The sequence below is a fragment of the Megascapheus bottae genome, chromosome 11 (genome assembly GCF_031878675.1).
Source record: "Megascapheus bottae isolate mThoBot1 chromosome 11, mThoBot2.hap1, whole genome shotgun sequence".
NCBI lineage: Eukaryota > Metazoa > Chordata > Mammalia > Rodentia > Geomyidae > Megascapheus > Megascapheus bottae.
In genome coordinates this window covers 60,155,307-60,173,540 of record NC_143519.1, presented here as the reverse complement: position 1 = coordinate 60,173,540, position 18,234 = coordinate 60,155,307, and the positions used below count along the sequence as shown (strand labels likewise).

At 43.4% G+C, this 18,234-nt stretch overlaps 1 long non-coding RNA gene across 1 annotated transcript in view; it reads left to right on the top strand.

Annotated features, from left to right (window-relative positions):
- The first annotated feature begins 323 nt into the window (after nucleotides 1-323).
- Nucleotides 324-18,234, top strand: part of LOC150057232 (uncharacterized) — a 44,924-nt gene continuing 27,013 nt past the window's right edge. The window contains exon 1 of the long non-coding RNA XR_016537165.1: nucleotides 324-355. This is a non-coding gene — a long non-coding RNA (uncharacterized LOC150057232). The remainder of the gene's footprint in view (nucleotides 356-18,234) is intronic.

Genomic DNA, 18,234 nt, shown 5'->3' with positions numbered 1-18,234 from the left:
GGGTAGCTACTAGGCTGGGACTTAGATGGTTCAGAGAAAGTCTATGGGCTCCTAGGATATTGTCGAGTCAAGATTTGACTCATTCACTGAGCCACTCCGAAATAACTGCATAGTTGTCCAGTTACTGGTGGTAGAAAGCCAGGTCCCACTTAGCCTGGAAGAGAGACTTTCTTTCCTCAGTTCCTTGCTCTGTTAGGAGAATGGTCAGTGTTTCCTTAATAGCCTTACGATGTGCAGCTTAGTATAGCTAAGGAGGAAAATTGGCTGGCACTTGCTAAATGTACCAAAGTCTCCACAGTATTATATTGAAGTTTTATAGGGGTGAGTCAGGCATGATGGAGATGGGGACAGCAGGGTAAGGACAAGTCATGGACAAGGGTGTGGTGTTTAACTCAAAGCAGTCATTCACTGATTCTCCAGTGATGCCTCCCCCCCAAATCTGCCCTGTGGGATGGGCAGAGTAAGAGCTCTTCCCTATATTTTACCATCAATGAAGTGTCTTTCTCAGAGTCACATATTGAGGGGGAAATGTAATTGGTTGGTTCCCTGAAGAGAGAGACATATCTCTGAACTTGAGTTCCCCCAAGATCTGTTTCTGGACTCCAGAGACAACAGCTCTCTTCCATTTCCCATTTTTTCTCACTTCAAGAATGCTCTGGGGAAAAGAGTAGATGCCATTATAAGAGAAGGAATCATAGCTGACCCAACCTCTTGCCTTTAGGTTTCAACCCTGACTGAAAAAGCTGTCACTTTATCAAACAGGGAAGCCCCTTGAAGAACTAGAGGAAGTCTGCCATGGGTCCCCTCCTCCCACAGCATCTTTATATGATCTGCCCCAGATGAGCCTCCTGGCAGTCCAATAACCTTCTGAGGGAACAGTGTGGTATGCTTGGCTTCAAATTGCCTCAGAAATCCTGTCCTAAGATAACCTACTCAACATGGCACAACCATGTGGACCTGGCTTAGTCTTGAACTAATGGAGGCAGAGTGGGTCTGTTCAATTCATGCTGAGGTGACAAAGGGGAGAAAGGAGATGGAGCCAGTGTCTTCTCACTGCTGATCTGAGCAACTGCCCTGAGCAGGTTGAGAAGACATGGCTGAGAATGAATGAGCAGGGCTGAAACTGTTGTGATCATGTGTCTTCCTGCTCCTGTCCTTCCTCACTGAAGCTCAGTGCCATGATTTTTTCATTCTGCCTAGGCTTGCAGAGCCTCCTCCTAAGAGTCATCCATCTACTCCTCAGCCACTTGCCTGTGATCTTCACCACATGACCCTTTCTAAGGACCACCTAGGCCCTGCTGTCACAAATGTACCTCTGACACCAAATGGCCACTCTACTGACCCGAGACATAGTCCATCCTTCCAACTCTTCCAGCAACGCCCCAACAGCGGGATCGTGTATGTTCTTGTTAATGCCAAGATCACCCCTGCTGAAATTCTCATTTCTTTTTGAAACAGTGCTGAATCTAGATTAGGCTAAGTGTCAGATATTGACAGATAACCTTCAGGAACGGTTGGTCTCTAAATTTGTCTTTCTTATAATGTCTTTGGCTGGGTTGGCATCAAGATGTGTCCTGATCCAAGGGGAGATGGGTTAGGGGTGATGGTGGTGGGATGCCCTCATGCTCTGGAAGAGTATATAGGAGCAGGGCCTTGTTTCCACTAGAAATATTAGGTGCTGTGTATTTGATACAATTTAGACGAAAAGCCCCCGAGGCTTGACATTTTACAGCCAAGTGTTGTCTTCCTGCTTTAAATACATGTATGAAAGTTTCTGACTCCCCCCGCCCCCCCCCCCCCCGTCAGCCACTGAACCGTCCTTAAATCTCCAAAATGACCTTGTGTGGATGGGGAGGATAAGAGACTTAATGAGTGAAGCCACTGGGTGTCTTTTTTGAGCCCACCTGGGCATTGACAATGCCACCTCCATGGTTGAGGTCCCAAGTGAGAGAATCCACTAAGATTCCTGCTTCAGAAGAAAGATTGCAGCAGGGCACAATTCCCCAGAGAAATGTCATGAAATTTCCCCCACAAAGGTTCTTTACGGTCTTTCTAGGCTTCTTTTGCCTATGTGTGTTTCAGTGCCTATACAAATATAAAGCCATAGACAACCCTTGATTTCAGGTTTAAAAAAAAAAACCCATCGCAGAACATATTTCTGACACTTACTGTGAATCAGTTCAATGTCAAATTAAGTATCGCTAGTTTAAAAAGGGGAGGAGACAAGCACCAAGGTGGTTCCTGTTCTTTCACCTCAAGGGCTTAGTTTGAGCTTCCTATTTGGGGTAGAGGTGGGGTAAAAGGGAAAGATATTTCCCTTCATCTTAGGCCAAGGATTTCAGGTGTCGTCCTAGGAATCAGCAACACACAAGTGGTAGCTCACAGGGAGACAAAGAAAAAGGAGAAGGGACTCAGTGGGTAAATTTTAATTCATTTGGAAAAAGAGAGTCATTTAGACAATTGGAACTTAGCAGAACATTCAGTTGATCCATCCTCACCGGTCATTAGCAAGTGACTCCAGCAAGTCTCGAAAGCAGGATGGACACAGAGGGATTGCATTGGTCATGAATTAATCATTCGGGAGCTTTCATTGTTGTGACACAAAATGTGATAGTATAAGGCAAAGGAGAGGACCAACCAGGACCAGAAGTCTCTCAGGTTTGGAAGGTGACCTTGATCTGATCTCTGGGTTCAGGTTCACAAGGCATCAAAGCCTGACTTGCTGTCTTGACCGCTGAAGACATTTTCTGTTTGCAGAATGTCTTTAAATGCCCTGTCCTTCTGGGAGCAGACAACCCAGAGCATTCTCACTCAGTCAGCCTCAGAAGCTGCACCTTCTTGACAGTGAACTTGAAGCAGAAGTGGGAGTGGGAATTGTAGGACCCATGAATGGAAAGTCCACATCCCGCACACCCAGGCCCCCTGAGGACTAGGGGGATCCCTTTGTATCCTCTGTGGGGCCCATGACCAGCCTCCCCATCCCACCCTCATGTTAAATGAAGGCAGCTTCTTGGAGCTCTGTGTTCTCTGCAAATAATGATTATTCTCTCCACATTCCTCCCTCAAATCTCTTTTTTCTAGGCCTTTAAATTTTAAGACAAAACCATTATAAGGGTCACAGAAAAAAATAGACATTTTATGGCTTAACATATCTTATTCTGGTGTCCTGTGAGCATTGCTGGTTCAAAATATAACTCAATTGCATATTCAATAATATTTTGTTTGTATTGGAGGTAGAAAACAAAAAGTACATGTTTAACTCACAATCCTTAGCATATCCCAAGTTACTATTGGCATTGGATTTTCTTTCACACGTGTGCTTGGTTAAGACATTCGCCTACGTATGAAAAGTCTGTACAAGCTTAGCTTGAGATACAGTGGCATGAAGTTAACCTCAGGTCTCCATGGGGATTCAGAGAGGCTGAGAATTCCCAGGTCTTGGGAAAATCAAAGCTGGTCTTGGATCCTGTAGTGTCTCCTTACTGGATGCCATGACATTGTTAAGTGTTCACAGGGCTGCCAGACTGAGGCAAGTGGGCTCCTTTACTTCTCTTCTTCAAATCCATTGAAATTTTCATGGCTCTCCCAAAGAGAATTTCTTGACATCTGGAAGGAAAAGAGTAACCCTGCATGTCCACAGCCTTCTCAATACAGGAGAAATGCTTGTGTGAGTGAGAGGATCAGAATTAGACTTGTCTGGAGTTCCTTGCAGCATGCAGGAGGACTCAGTTATTTTGATCCCCTCCATCTAACCCCAGCCAACTTCTTGCCTGGCTATTCAGGATTGTTCAGAGTGATCAAACTGTAAAGCCTGAGGTCAGAAAGTTGGGCAAAACTGAAAAAGGAAGAAAGTCATTGGTGGCTCACACATGCGCAAAATATTTGCTCAGAGACAGTGTCCAGGCCCTGAGTTCAAGTTCCAGGCCAGCACAAAATGAAATAAAATAAAAAGAGAGCTGGAAGGAGATTTTTTATCAAGAGTGGGGTCCAGTGATTGCAACCAGCTTCATGAGATGATCACCTTCGGGATTAGATTTATAAAGCTCAAAGGGGGAATAGAGTTCAAACTAGGAACTTATATATAAAAATGAGAGATTTAAAAGGATAGGAAGAATCCAGACACCTCATGCCTATAATTCTAGGTACTGAGAAGGCTGAAATCTGAGGACCTCAGTTCAAAGCCAACCCCAGTAGGAAAGTTCAGGAGACTATCTTATCTCCAATTAGCCATCAAAAAGCAGCATAACTTGAGTGGTAGAGTGCTGGCCTTGAGCCAAAAAGTTCAAGGATAATGTCCAGGCCCTGAGTTTAAACCTCAAGATTGGCACCTCCCCTCCCCCCCCAAAAAAAGGACATGAAGGAGAAATATAAGTTACATGTAGGTTGTAGCTGCCTTGATCATCTTCTCAATGATTGTGGGCAGTGGTAGTAATGGAAAGGTATATGTAGGAAAGGAAAGGACAAAAAAAAGTTGAGGTAAAACTCAAGCTCTTGGTGCCTGAAGAACTGTGGTCTCCCATCTCAGCACCCTCTCCATCTTCATATGCCTCTCACAAGGCCTGAGAGCTTGCATCCTATCATGATGGATGGAGACTGTGATCACCAACCTATTTTCCTGGCCCTGGAGTTCTATAGTAACCAGCAAAGAATGCTTGTGACATCCTCTTCCTCCAAGAGGACACGTCATGGTCTCCATGACTTTCTGTTTATGACACTGACTCTCTTCTACTCCCCTCCCTTCCCTGCTTGCTTGTTTCTGAAGAATATCTGTTTCCTTCCTATTCTGAGTCAGACTCCTCCTGTTATATAATAAGTAGCTGGGAGGAAATATTGAGGATAATCTCTCTCCATCCCCCCCCAAAAAAAGAATGGGCATCTCTTCCTAAATCAGGAGCACTTGGCCCTGATCTTGGGGCTGTGGTGAGTCCCATGATGGTAATGACAACTCTATAAAAGTGCATGACTCGACTTGGAAAATACTAAAATTGAATCCTCAAATCAACCCCATGTAGCTGAATCATTAGAGATGGTGGATACAAGTTTAGATAGAGCGAGTATGACTCATTTAAATTCCCTTCTTCTGAAAGTGAGGCAAAGATGTGGAACTTTTCAAATAAAGGAGATCAACCAGGCTTTTCATAGAACTCAGTAGACTGGGCAGACCAGAGACAGGAAATAGGTCAGGCAGGGACCTGGCTGGCATAGGGGAACACAGCTGAATGGCCTGCCTGATGGAGTGGTCTGAAAGTAACCAGTGATCTCCCAGTTTTGTTTCTCAGAGGCCCCTCCTGGGTCAAGTCAAAGCTAAGCCCAGAAATCTCTTCCCATAATCCTCCCTGCTCAGGCATTACTCTCTGGTCATAGAGGGCCACTGTATACCAGCCTCATAAATAGGAAATATGAGAGCTCAGCTATGGAAGTTGACATGAGCCAAATTTATGCTTCTCCCTCACTTCTGCAAGGTTCTGGGATTACTGTAATTACAGATGAAATGTTCTTGAACCCACAAGCCCTAGTAAGTACCTTGTAATCCAGGACTGGTGTTAAGGGCAGAAAAGAAAGGAGCTACTCTTAAGTACTAAGAGAGCCAGAGGGAGAGAGTTGACTTCTTACCATGTTCTGCCAGATGATAGAAAAGCTTTGTGTTCAGGGTCAAGCTTGTAATAAGGATCCTGTCCTAGACTTACCAAAACCCCATCCAAAAATCTCTTGGGCACAGTTCCCAAGAGGTCACACACACACACACACACACACGCACACAAATACACACACACACACACAAATACACACACACACACACACACACACACACACACACACACACACACCCTGTCTTTGATATCTACTGACCTGCCCTCCTGGGGAAGATCATCTTTTAGCTACCAGATGAGGAAAGGACACAAATCCACCCCACTTAGAAACCAGTGGAACAAATATCTGCAACTGTTAGGTCATTGAGGTCTGACAAGAGCCTTTCCGACTTCTTAACATATTTCTTTTCTCTTTCTGATTTCATACTCCACTTCCTCAGTCTCCAAAATCACAGTAGGTGTGACCTGACTGCTCACTGCACCACCCCCAGCCCCCATCTCTTATTGAGTCCTTAGAGTGTTGGAACCATCCTTACTTGCTGTTGGCGTCATAAGTGCTCTATATAAACTCCCCTTCAAGATCCCATAAATAGCCAGTGACTAGAGAATGGCACTCCCCTTCTTCCCTACATAGTTGAGGTCATGGTGACTCTCCTACTACTCATTCCCTCTGGCCAAACTCTGTAGGTCCATGGAGTCAGAGACCTTCAACAAGACACTAACAAACAGTTGCAGACTTTCGTGTGAGGGAGAGGAGGAGCCAAAGGATTGCCCTTGATTGTCTCACTCTAGGATCCACTTATCCATCTACCCACATATTCATTTATTTCATTGATCAATTACTTCTAGTGAAATTTCGAGACCCAACCCCTTGTTCAGTGCTAGCTAGATTTTCAGAGTTCGGTAGCTATCAGACATTGCCCAGCATATTTCATAGTGTATGTCTGGCATTTTTTTCTCAGTCTTTGAGAACACTCCCTTGGGCCTGGCATGGGATATGTTCGCTGAATTCATGTGGGTGTGAAATGTGCCCATCACAGTGGGAATTTCAGTTTGATGAAATCAGAGATCAGAGCCTATCAATAGATATGGGGGAGTGAGACACTCAAAGTTGAGGGGAAAATATGACTATCTCCTGGTAGAGATAGCTCCCTGGAACAGATCGTCCATTTTTCAAGTCCTCCCAGGGGGCAACAAATACAAAACTCTGGGACACTAAAACTATGAGGTTGACATCTAGTCTCAGAGGGATTGACAGCTATGACCTAATGTAAACAAAGATGTTGAGCAAGACCCTAAAAAAAAAAAAAAACAGAGCAATGGTGGGTGGCGTGGGGATTCACTGTTGTCTTCAGAAACACATACTCCTGCTCCCTGGTGCTGTGTTGGAATCTGGGCAGGTATTTGGATTGATTTAGGATACATCAGATGAGGAGGGAACCTTTCCAGACCTGAGTGAAATCCCAGCTTCACAGGAGGGGAAATATTTATTAGATTCTCACAGGGACCAAGGCAGATGGCCAAAGATTGAATACAGGAGTAAAGGTCATGAAGAACATACAGGCTTTGCCCTCACAATGACTAGCCAAGGCCAAGATTCCTCGAGAGTAGGAGAACACAGAGTTGGGAAATACCAACTATAAGACATGTCAGAAACACCGTCAAAATCAAGTCTTCCAGAGACATCAAAGAGAATAGCAAACCCACTTGGGCTGTGGAATCACAAATCACTTGAGTGCCCCTTATACTGGATTACCTCTACCCTTGATTTTCCTGCCACCTAGAATGTTCTATGGCTTCCCAGGTAGTTGGGTTTTCCCACTGCCTTTAGTTTAAATGTTATCTGGGCCAAACAGATATTGGTTTGAGGATGTCTACACAAGGATTGACTGATAACTTCTAAAATCAGATTTTAAAAATAGATACTGGTTCTTGTGTAGGCCCAAGGGAGATCAGGTCTGGCAGTCAGCCTGACATCTTATCTGCTTCTGCTAACCTATGTTCTTTAAGGTTGGGTTGCTCACTCTGGATTCCTAGAGCCTTTGGTCTTGGAAGCTCTCATTTTTAACAGTCAGTCACAGAAGATATCCCATCAGGCACCACTAGAAAAAATGTTACAGACAGAAAGGAATTCTGGGAAAAGCCTATCATGAAAATCTCATCTAGAAAGTAACATGACATCTTTTAGTCATGAAGTCACATATTTTTTGTTTGAGGGGAAGAAACTATTGATAGCTTCTACCAAAATACAATGTATCACACAGCATTCCTGATCTGAAAGGGATCATCAAGCCACAACTTGCAACCTTGTATTTGTATATTCCTATAAATACCTTGAGGTGAGTCCATACACAGGCCTTCAGATGCAACCTAGAATCTAAAGTATTAGCTTTGAGCAGGAGTGGGAATTCTCTGTAACCAGAGCTGGGATTCTCTCTTCCCTACTTTGAAACGGACAACATTCCCTCCTCCCAGAAAGGGAGCCACCAGCTTCCTACCCTGATCCTCAGGCCCCCAGGAAGACCTCTTGTTCCCTTTCCATTTTTCATACTGCTATTATCCAGTGTGCAGAGAACATGGTAATTATAAGCACTAGTGATGGATTTTTCCATCAGAGGAAGTGAATTTCCTGTTCCTGACAAGTTATCGAAGAAAAATAAGTTTCTATGGAGAAAGCTGGAATAAAGAATAAAATCACCCCAGTTCCACCTGTGGCCTCCTCCTTTCAAATGCCTATCTAGCTATAGACAGGTGGAAGTAGTAAGGCTCACTACAAATGGGAGAAGCTCTTCTCTGCTCTCCACTGCTTTGGAGATGGGCTGAGTTTTCCTCCCAAGGCTTTTTTGTAACCGAAATGTTTATGCAGGTTTGGAGGGAGCCATCAAGGAAGGTTCAAATGGGGTAAAGCATCCCTTGAAGAGATGGAAGTAATTTAGGGAGCATTATTGCAGTTTCCTGACAAAAACCCAGTACATGATGGATCACTCTGCTGGGCACTAGTAGATCCCACCTGTTATCCCAGCCACTCAGAAGGCTGAGATCTAAGGAGCTCAGCAAAAAGGCAGGGGTGGGGGTGTGGCCAAAGGATAGAGTGCCAGCCTTGAGCCCAAAACAGTGCCCATACTCCTGAGTTCAAGCCTCAGGTGCAACACACACACACACACTAAAAATAGAATTCATTATTAAGTTATTGTCTCTGTAATAGGAATCCTGAGATACTATTTGTTTACTGTGAACATTTTCCTAGATATTTCCTCCCTTTGTTAATGGAGGTAGAATGGGTATATAAGAAATAGCATCTATTTTGAAAAATAAAATAAATGACACAGTTGGTCTCTGTCCCCACTTTCCACTAAAAAGTTTCAAAAGGCCTTGTAATTGCATGGTTGAGCTGTTTGGTAGTGTAGCTTGGTGGTTAGAGTACTAGCCAATGAGCAAAAGCATCAGGTACTGAGTTCAAGTCCTGGTCTCAGACCTAAAGAATCAAGTATGAAATCATGGAAAAAGCTGGGCAGTAGTGGCTCATGCCTGTAATCTTAGCTATGCAGAAGGTTGAGATCTGAGGACTGTGGTTTAAAGCTAGCCTGGGCAGGAAAGTCCATGAAGACTTTAGTCGTCTCCAATTAACAACCAAAAAACCAGAAGTGGGAGAATACGAGCCCTGAGCCAAAAAGCTCAAAGACAGTACCCACAGCCCAGAGTTTGAGCTCCAATGTCTAGTAGTGGCACACACCCACAAAATAAAAAGGCAGAAAGCCAAATAACTCTATGACTAAGTGACAAGAACTTTTGGCCAAACTGACCTCCAGGGAAAGAGAAAGGCTAGAGGCTGCCATCAGTCCTGTGGCCAATGCTTTAATTTGTTGCCATTTAGGAGAAGCAAACAACAGTTCTGGATGTGAAACTTCAGTGGTGCTTTCTGTCTGGGAGACACTGATGAGCAGGAAACAGGATATCCTTTGATCCCACCAAAAAAGGATTGGGCAACTCTGATTTGGGACTTCTTCAGATGTCACCTAAATAGACCCAGTAGCACATACCATTTTTGTTGCAGTTGCAAATATGATATTTTGGAAGTTATATGGGTCATTTTGTAGCATCTGATGTTAACTCTTAGCTAGGGACTTGGTAGCTCAATGCCTGGACTTGGTGACTCATACCTGTATTCTCAGCTACTCAGGAGGCTAAGATCTGAGGATCATACTGCAAAGCAGCCTGGGAAAGAAAGTGCGTGAGAGTCTTTATCAAATGTTATCTTATTTGATGTTAAATATGAAATTCTCTAGAACAGTCCTGACTCAGTGCAGTCTGTGATGGGAAAGAGAGAAGTTAAGAGAGTAAGGACCAACTGTCCTTAGATTCCTGAGTGGCCAGACATCACTGATGCTGTTTTTACAGAAACGATGTGGCAATTGGCCAAGTTAAAATTTAACCAATGTACTTGAGAGATGATGGATCTAATTTCTTGGAACTGGTTCCCAAGCTGCATGTGGAAATATAAAATAATAAGAAAAAAGAAAACTTGGGGCCAGGAGCATGGCCTAGTGGTAGAGTGCCTTCCTAAGATGCATAAAGACTTGGGTTTGATTCCTTAGTACCACAGAAAAAGCTGGAAGTGGTGCTATGACTCAAGTGGTAGAGTGCTAGTCTTGAGGAGAGCCCAAGGACAGTGCCTAGACCCAGAATTCAAGCAAAAAAAAGAAAGAAAAAGAAAAAAAGCCTGTACAATCCCTTGGCTATTATCACCCATCGTAGCTGAAACAAAATAAAAGTGCTAGGTGCTGGTGGCTAATGCTTATAATCCTAGGTATTCAGAAGGCTGATATCTGAGGGTTATAGTTCAAAGCCAGCCTTAGGCAGGAAAGTCCATGAGACTATTATTTTAAATTAGTCACCCAAAAGCCAGAAGTGGAGCTATGGCACAAGTGGTAGAATACTAGCTTTGAGCAAAAGAACTCGGGGACCATGCATGTAATCAATGTCATCTTGCCTCAAAACTGTCCTCAAAAGGAAATGGCTGCTTACCAGGAAGAACAGTGTGATGACATTTGGTGACTTGCTGGCCACAGTTTCCCAAAGAACAATCCCTAAGCCAGGTGCCTATGAATCATGCCTGTAATCTTATTGACTCAGGAGGCCAATCCTGGGATATGTAGTAGATTCAGGGATATGTAGTAGATCCAGGGAGGAGTAAGTGCTGTGGTTAAGTTCTCTTTCTCATAGCACACCCATGCCACATTATGATTGTGACCATCTGAAAAGGCCTACGTTGTTCTCAATTTCTCATTACAGGTCTTATAAGGAGTAATAAAAATGTTAACCAAAAAATGGTGAGTGAGGTGTTGATGGCTCCCATCTGTAATCCTAGCTACCCATGAGGCTGAAATCTGAGGATGGGGATTCAAAGCCAGCTCAGGCAGGAAAGTCCATGAGATGCTTCTTTCCAGTTAACCACCAAAACGCCAAAAGTGATGCTGTGCTCACTAACCTTGAGCACAAAAACTCAGGGACCTGGGTTCAAATTCCAGAACCAACACAAAAGAAAATGGAATGAAATAAAAGATGAAGTCAGAGGGGAGAGGCAAGAAAGGCATCTCAGCAATGTAGGAATTGTCCCTGGTGGGTTGATTGGGGTTTTCTTTGTGCCTACATTGGGCTTCAGTGCCTAAACCCTAGCCTCACACCCTTGAATGTGTTTTCACTCAAAGCTGGTGCTCCAACATTTGAGCCATGCCTCTACTTCTAGCCCATGTAGGTTTCTAAGCAATGGAATGTATAATGCTGACATTGATAAGACGAATATCTTAGTGGTACATGCTTGTCTGGCTTTATTTACATTGGTTTGGAGAAGAAAATGTAGTTCCATTGTTTTTATTAAGGTGTTGTATAGAGGGGTTACCATTTCATAAGTCAGGCAATGAGTACATTTCTTTTCCCCCAGCTTCCTCCTCCCATTCCTGCTCACAAGTTGCATAGATCATTTTCTATGTACTGTGTACTGAATATCATGACTGAATTTTCTCACCCCTCCTCCATTCCTGCTTCCAGTCTTTGCCCCTCTGAAATGTTCAGAATTCTGTTTCTATGACTTGGCTGTTATGAAGAATGCAGCAGGGAACATGGATGTGCCGTGCACAGTGTCTTTAGTGAATCTTGTAATAATCTGTGTTAGGTGCCTAAGCCGGGAACAGCTGGATCATACAGATGTTCTACATTTATTTTTTTATAAATAATTTCATTTAACCAACAATATCTGATATGAACCATTTCAATATGTTTCAATGAACAATTGAGACATTTTATATATTTTAAATGGGCTACCAATAACTCTATACTATAATCTTTATATCCTTCTATTACATAAAATGGTAGAATTGGTGTATGTTTTGTGCTCAACACCTCCATTTGGAACATCCATGATTTTTCTTCATGTTCAGCTTCATTTTTTCCTTTTTTTTCTTTTGGTGCCAATACTAGTCTTGAACTCAAGGCCTGGGCCCTGGGCCTGTGCTTGTTGTTTGCTCTAGACTTTACCACTAGTGCTTTACCACTTGAGCCACAAATGCCCTTCTGGCTTTGGTAGTTAATTAGAGATAAGAATCTCACAGACTTTCCTGCTCTACTGGCCACAACCTGCAATCCTCAGATCTCAGCTTCCTAAGTTGCTTAGATTACAGGCCTGAGCCACCAGCATCTAGCAATGTTTTTCTTTTTGTTAAAGTTTTATCCTGATTTCTCTCTTCAATATGCCTGCTATGGCATTTTAACAAACACACTAGAAAAATCACTATTGCTGGTCTAAAGTTCCATATATTTTGTTTTTTTTTTTTAGCTCAGAATGCATTTTTTTATTGTAATTAGTAAAAGGGTTACATGATATTTGCCAGATAGAAGGTGCATTAATTCACATACATTGATACCCTTTCACATGTCTTGGTACCTGTTTCCCTCCCCCCCCACACCCCCACCCGTCTTGGTTTTCCCCCCTTCCCTATCAAATTTCAAATAACCAAATACAAATAAATTCAATATATCAGATAACAAAGTGAGGTACTATACCAATATGAGATAACCAAGGGACAGCAAAGGAGATGAGAGACAACATAGTACATTAAGGACAACAATCATTCATTATATGGCTTTTGTTTCACTATCCTGGAGGTCCTTTCAATTAGCTTCACATTATATGTCCTTATGTATCAAGATTTTGCTCTATTGCAAATCTCTGCTAGTAGAGCCCAAGGTTTCTACTGATTATGACGAATGAGGGAAACCATTGAGCCTAAGTTCCTTTGAGTCTGGCTTACTTCACTTAATATGATGTTTTTCTAAGTCTTTCCATTTCCTAACAAGTGGGGCGATGTCATTCTTTCTGACAGCAGCATAGAATTCCATTGTGTACAAATACCACAACTTGTTGATCCACTCATCAACTGAGGGACATCTAGGTTGGTTCCATATCTTTGCTATGGTGAATAGTGCTGCAATGAACATTGTTGTGCTAGTGGGTTTAGTATGTCCTTGTTTCTGGGCGGTTGGGTAAATGCCAAGTAGTGGAATTGCTGGGTCATAGGGGAGTTCTATGTTTAGCCTTTTGAGGCACTGCCATACTGCTTTCCATAGTGGTTGAACGAGTTTGCACTCCCACCAACAGTGTAGTAGTGATCCCTCCTGGCCACATCCCCTCCAGCATCTGTTGTCATTCGTTTTCCTGATCCTGGCCATTCTAGCTGGAGTGAGGTGGAATCTTAGAGTTGTTTTGATTTGCATTTCTTTTATGACTAGAGATGTTGAGCATTTCTTCATGTGTCTATAGGCCATTTTTGTTTCTTCTTCAGAGAAGACTCTCTTTAAGTCTTTGGCCCATTTTTTAATGGGATGGTTGTTACTTTGGAGGTTAGTTTTGGAGTGATTCAATTTTTTGAGTTGTTGATATATTTTAGATATGAGGCCTTTGTCCGTTGTTTGGTTGGTGAAGATCTTCTCCCACTCTGTAGGCTTCCTGATTAGTTTACTAGCTATGTCCTTTGCCATACAAAAGCTCTGCAGTTTAATGCAGTCCCACTTATCCAGCCTTTCTCTGATTTGTTGTGATTCTTGGTCCTTATTAAGAAAGTTTCCACCTCTGCCAAGGAGGCCTAGTGTATCTCCTATTCCTTCCTGTAAAGTTTTCAGTGTGTCAGCTTTTACCTCCAGGTCTTTGATCCATTTGGAGTTAATTCTAGTGCAAGGTGACAAAGAAGGATCCAGCTTTAGTTTTCTGCAGGTGTTTGACCAGTTCTGCCAGCACAACTTGTTGAAGAGGCTCTTTCTTCCATTCTATTTTTTTGGCTCCCTTGTCAAAGATTAGGTGGCCATAGGTCTGTGGTTTAATATCTGCGTCCTCAGTTCTATTCCATTGGTCTTCAGGCCTGTTCCTGTGCCAGTACCAAGCTGTTTTGAGAATTATAGCTCTGTAATAGAGTCTAAAGGTTGGAATTGAAATTCCTCCAGCGCTGTTCTTTCTGCTAAGAAGCGTTTTTGCTATACGGGGTCTTTTATTATTCCATATGAAATTTTGGATTGCCTCTTCTATTTCTTTAAAGAATGACATTGGGATGTTGATGGGTATTGCATTGAATTTGTAGATAGCTCTTGGCAAGATTGTCATTTTCACAATGTTGATTCTTCCAATCCAGGAGCATAGTTCCATATATTTTGAAAACTTCATATTTATGAACGTACAATCATATAGCATAATATGTAGCAAATATGAACATAATGTAAAAATACTCCTTGAAATATTTATACACAACAACATGAAATGTCCCATCTCTCTCAGATACCATTGTGAAAAACTTTCATCTTTTGTCATAGTTCTTATCAGTGGCCCTTCCTATCAGACTTCCAGCTTTAGTCATATCTTGTGTTTCAGGTTTTATTCTGTTGCTCACTTCCATAGCCCCACTGTGATCTTTGAACATACAAACCCACGTGCCAATGGCCCACGCCATCTCAGGAGGATGAGATCTGAGAATTGTGGTTTAAAGCCAGCCTGGACAGAAATGTTAGTGAGACTCTTATCTCCAGTTATCCACCAAAAAAATCCAAAATGGAGCTGTGGCTCAAGTGAAAGAGTGCTTGCCTTGAGGGAAAAAGAAGGGGACAGCACCCAGGCTTGAGTTCAAGCCCAAGACTGGAATTAACAAAAACAAAGCAAAGCAAAAAACCCCAGAAAACCCATCAAACTCACTATGGCTGGTAGAGCTTAATGCCTTTTGACAGGCTCACAAATACACTACCATATATTGCATGAAATACTGAATATCACTAATATGATCATTTAAAACGATGCTTTAAGTTAATGTAATTAACATATAAATGTACTTTATGAAATAATTAGGACACAAAACAATGATCACAAATATAACAGACTATCCTATATCATCTCTCCCAGAGATGCTCTTTTGCACTAGCCTTCTCTGGGTGTCTTTCGCCTTTGGCAAACAATAGTCTGCTGATGACCCTAGAATTTGGGTAACTTCTTAGCAGCCTGTGCTGGATCTCAGTCTTTACTTCAATGCTAAGACCTGAGACAATGCCACCCAGCTGCTATGCCCTTATGTGCCATAAGAGGACAGAAGCCCCATGAGGACAGCCAATGCATACTCTGCCCTCTACTGGTATTGTCTGCAGTAGCAAGGACTGAATAGCAGGCACAGAGTGCAGACACAAGGTAACAAGAGATAGAAGACAGATACAAGTAGCAGGGACAGAGTAGGAAGAACAAGGGTAGGATGGAATAATAAGGTGGTGGCAGGGATTAGGGAGGTGAGAACAGGGTAGCAAAACTGAGGGGCCAGAGTCCTGGTCCCACCTTTCCAGATTTGGCTGTGGGATCTTTAGTGAACCACTACTGCTACCAAATCCACCAAATCCTCTTCCTCCTTTTCCTGGTAGGGGAGGGCAGGGGTGGTTCAAGGCTTTGCACTGGCAATCCGCCATCTTGGGCCGAAGCTGCAGGATCTGCAGCTGAGGGTCTCCAGGAGCAAATCTTCCTGTGGCTAGAGGCCAGGCTTCATGTTACAAGGGTGCTACAACTCTTCCAAACCTCAGTGCTCCTCCCATGACTGGGATGGGCTTAGCAGGAGGCTTCTGAGTAGCTGACAGCTTCTGGTCCTGGCAATCTGGGGCACTAGCATCTCTCTCTCTCTCTCTCTCTCTCTCTCTCTCTCTCTCTCTCTCTCTCTCTCTCTCTCTCTCTTATATATATCCGGACTGGCTGGCTTCAATTCATGCTCTGTCTCCTCTGTCATGGTGCCTATCTGCTTTTCTTCCTCCATGTCCATCTTCCATCCACATCTCTTGACTTCAGCTCTTTACCACTCTGTGGTTTGGTGTTTGCCATCTGTCCTTCCAGTGGTGGTTGGGACTTCTTGGTTTTGACCTAGAGGCTCATATCCACTTAAGACTTGATGGAGCAGTTCTGACATCTGTGCTGCCTTCTGCAGCTCCTGGATTTTCTGCTTCATGCCAGCTTTTCCTCTCAAGAGAAATTGCAGCCTCCCCTGCAGCCCTGAGTTATGTACTTCTAGGTCATCATCGTTCCTGGTCTTCTTGTGTTACTGCACCTTCTTGTCTGTTTGATTATGCATGATGGAGAGAGTAGATAATACCATCTCAAGCTCTGTGATGTACTGACACAAAGCCTGAAGACAGCTATCAAGACCATGCTCTTGAGATCTCTGGTTGATCACCTGCTGTATCTGAGCCAGGGCAGAGCACAAATCACATTTCTCTGAAAGCAGGACAAGAACTGTTAGCTTGTGGAAGGCTAACTCTTTCCTTGGGGCCTTCTCTGCTCACAGGCCATCTTCTGGTGATGTCTGCTCTATTTCTCCAGTTGGTCCTTCATGTCTGTCTTTTGCTGCTTCAAGGAATTTTTCCATTTCCTTCCCAAGCTGCTAGTTTTGCGGAGCTAGGGCAGCAGCCAGCTCCTGGGAGTATTTGTTCAAATCCTCCAGATTCTCCAGAGATATGAGGCCTTGCCAGGCACAATACCATGGACTTTGGAGACTGCTGATCCAGACTCCTGGTATATAGCAAGCAGTCTCATGCTCACAGGGGTGAGATTAGGACCAGTATTCCCTATGTTTCGTTTGAGGAGCCTCCAAACTGCCTTCCAAAGTGGTTACTTTACATTCCCACCAACAATTCAACAGGTTCCCTTTTCTCCACATCCCTGTAAGCATTTGTTATTGGTCACTTTCTTGATGTTGGCTCATCTAACTGGGTGAGATGGAATTGCAGTTGTTTTGGTTTGAGACTCCTACCTCCCATACATCACCAAGAAGCCAGAACTGGAGTTGTGACTCAAGTTTTAGAGCACTAGCCTTAAGCACAAAAGCTCAGAGACAGCAGCCAGGCCCTTTATTCAAGCCCAAGTATGGATATATATCTATATATATGCAAAATTATTGAACTCAAATATTCTCACATAAGCTTTCTGAGAGAGAATTACAAAACAGTCACTGCATTGTTGAATAATTATAATCCAACACTTTCAATGAAATACTTAAATTTACAAAAGAAGGAAAACTTCAATAGTAAACAGACATATTTCCAAGGTGCGGTGGCTCACACCTGTAATCCTAGCTACTCAGGAGGCTGAGATCTGAGTTCAAAGCCAGCCCAGGCAACTAAAAACTCCACAAGACTCTTATCTCCAATTAATCAACAGAAAACCGGAAGTGGTGCTGTGGCTCAAGGGGTAGGTCAGTAACCTTGAACTGAAGAGCTCAGGGACAGTGTCCAGAGCCAGAGTTCAAGCCCCATGACCAAAAGGAAAAAGAAAACATACTTTGAATCTTTCAATATATTTTGATAAATGCACAGAGGAAGTTGTGAATATTTCCTTTTTTTTTTTTGGTCAGTCATGGGGCTTGGACTCTGGGCCTGGGCGCTGTCCCCGAATTCTATAGCCTAAGGCCTACCTCCCTACCCCTTGAGCCACAGCATCCCTTCTGGTTTTCTAGTGGTTAATTGGAGATAAAAGTCTCACAGACTTTAGTGCCAAGACTGGCTTTGAACTGCGATCCACAGATCTCAGCCTGCTGAGTGACTAGGATTATAGGTGTGAGCCACTGGGGCCCAACAATGTTACATTTTTATTAAAAAAAAAGTTATAGCACCCAAATGTAGCATACCCAAAATAGATGTTCTCCTTCTCTACCTCCTCTTGCTGCTCCTTTTTCTCTGCCTTCTATTGCTCCTCCCTTCCTTTTCCTTCTTTGGTTCGTCCTCTTCCTCCTCCTCTTCCTCTATCTTCTCTCCCTCTTTCTCCACCGTCTACTTCTCCTCCTCCTCTTCCTTCTTCTCCCCTTTCCACCTTCTCCTCTTCTTTCTACACCTTCTGCTCCTTCTCTTCCTCCTCTTTCACCTCCTCCTCCTCATCACACTCATTCGCTTCCTCCTGTTGCTCTTCCTTCTCTTCCTTCTCCTCTTCCTCTTCTTCCTCCCCTTCCTCCTCATCTTTCTCCTCCTCCTCCTCTTCCTCCTCCATCTCTTCCCCTTCCCCTTCTCTCTTCTCCTTCCCCTTCTTCGCTTCGTTCTGTATCTCTGCTCTAAAATACTCTGGCAAAATCTACTTGCCCTCAGTGGTGCC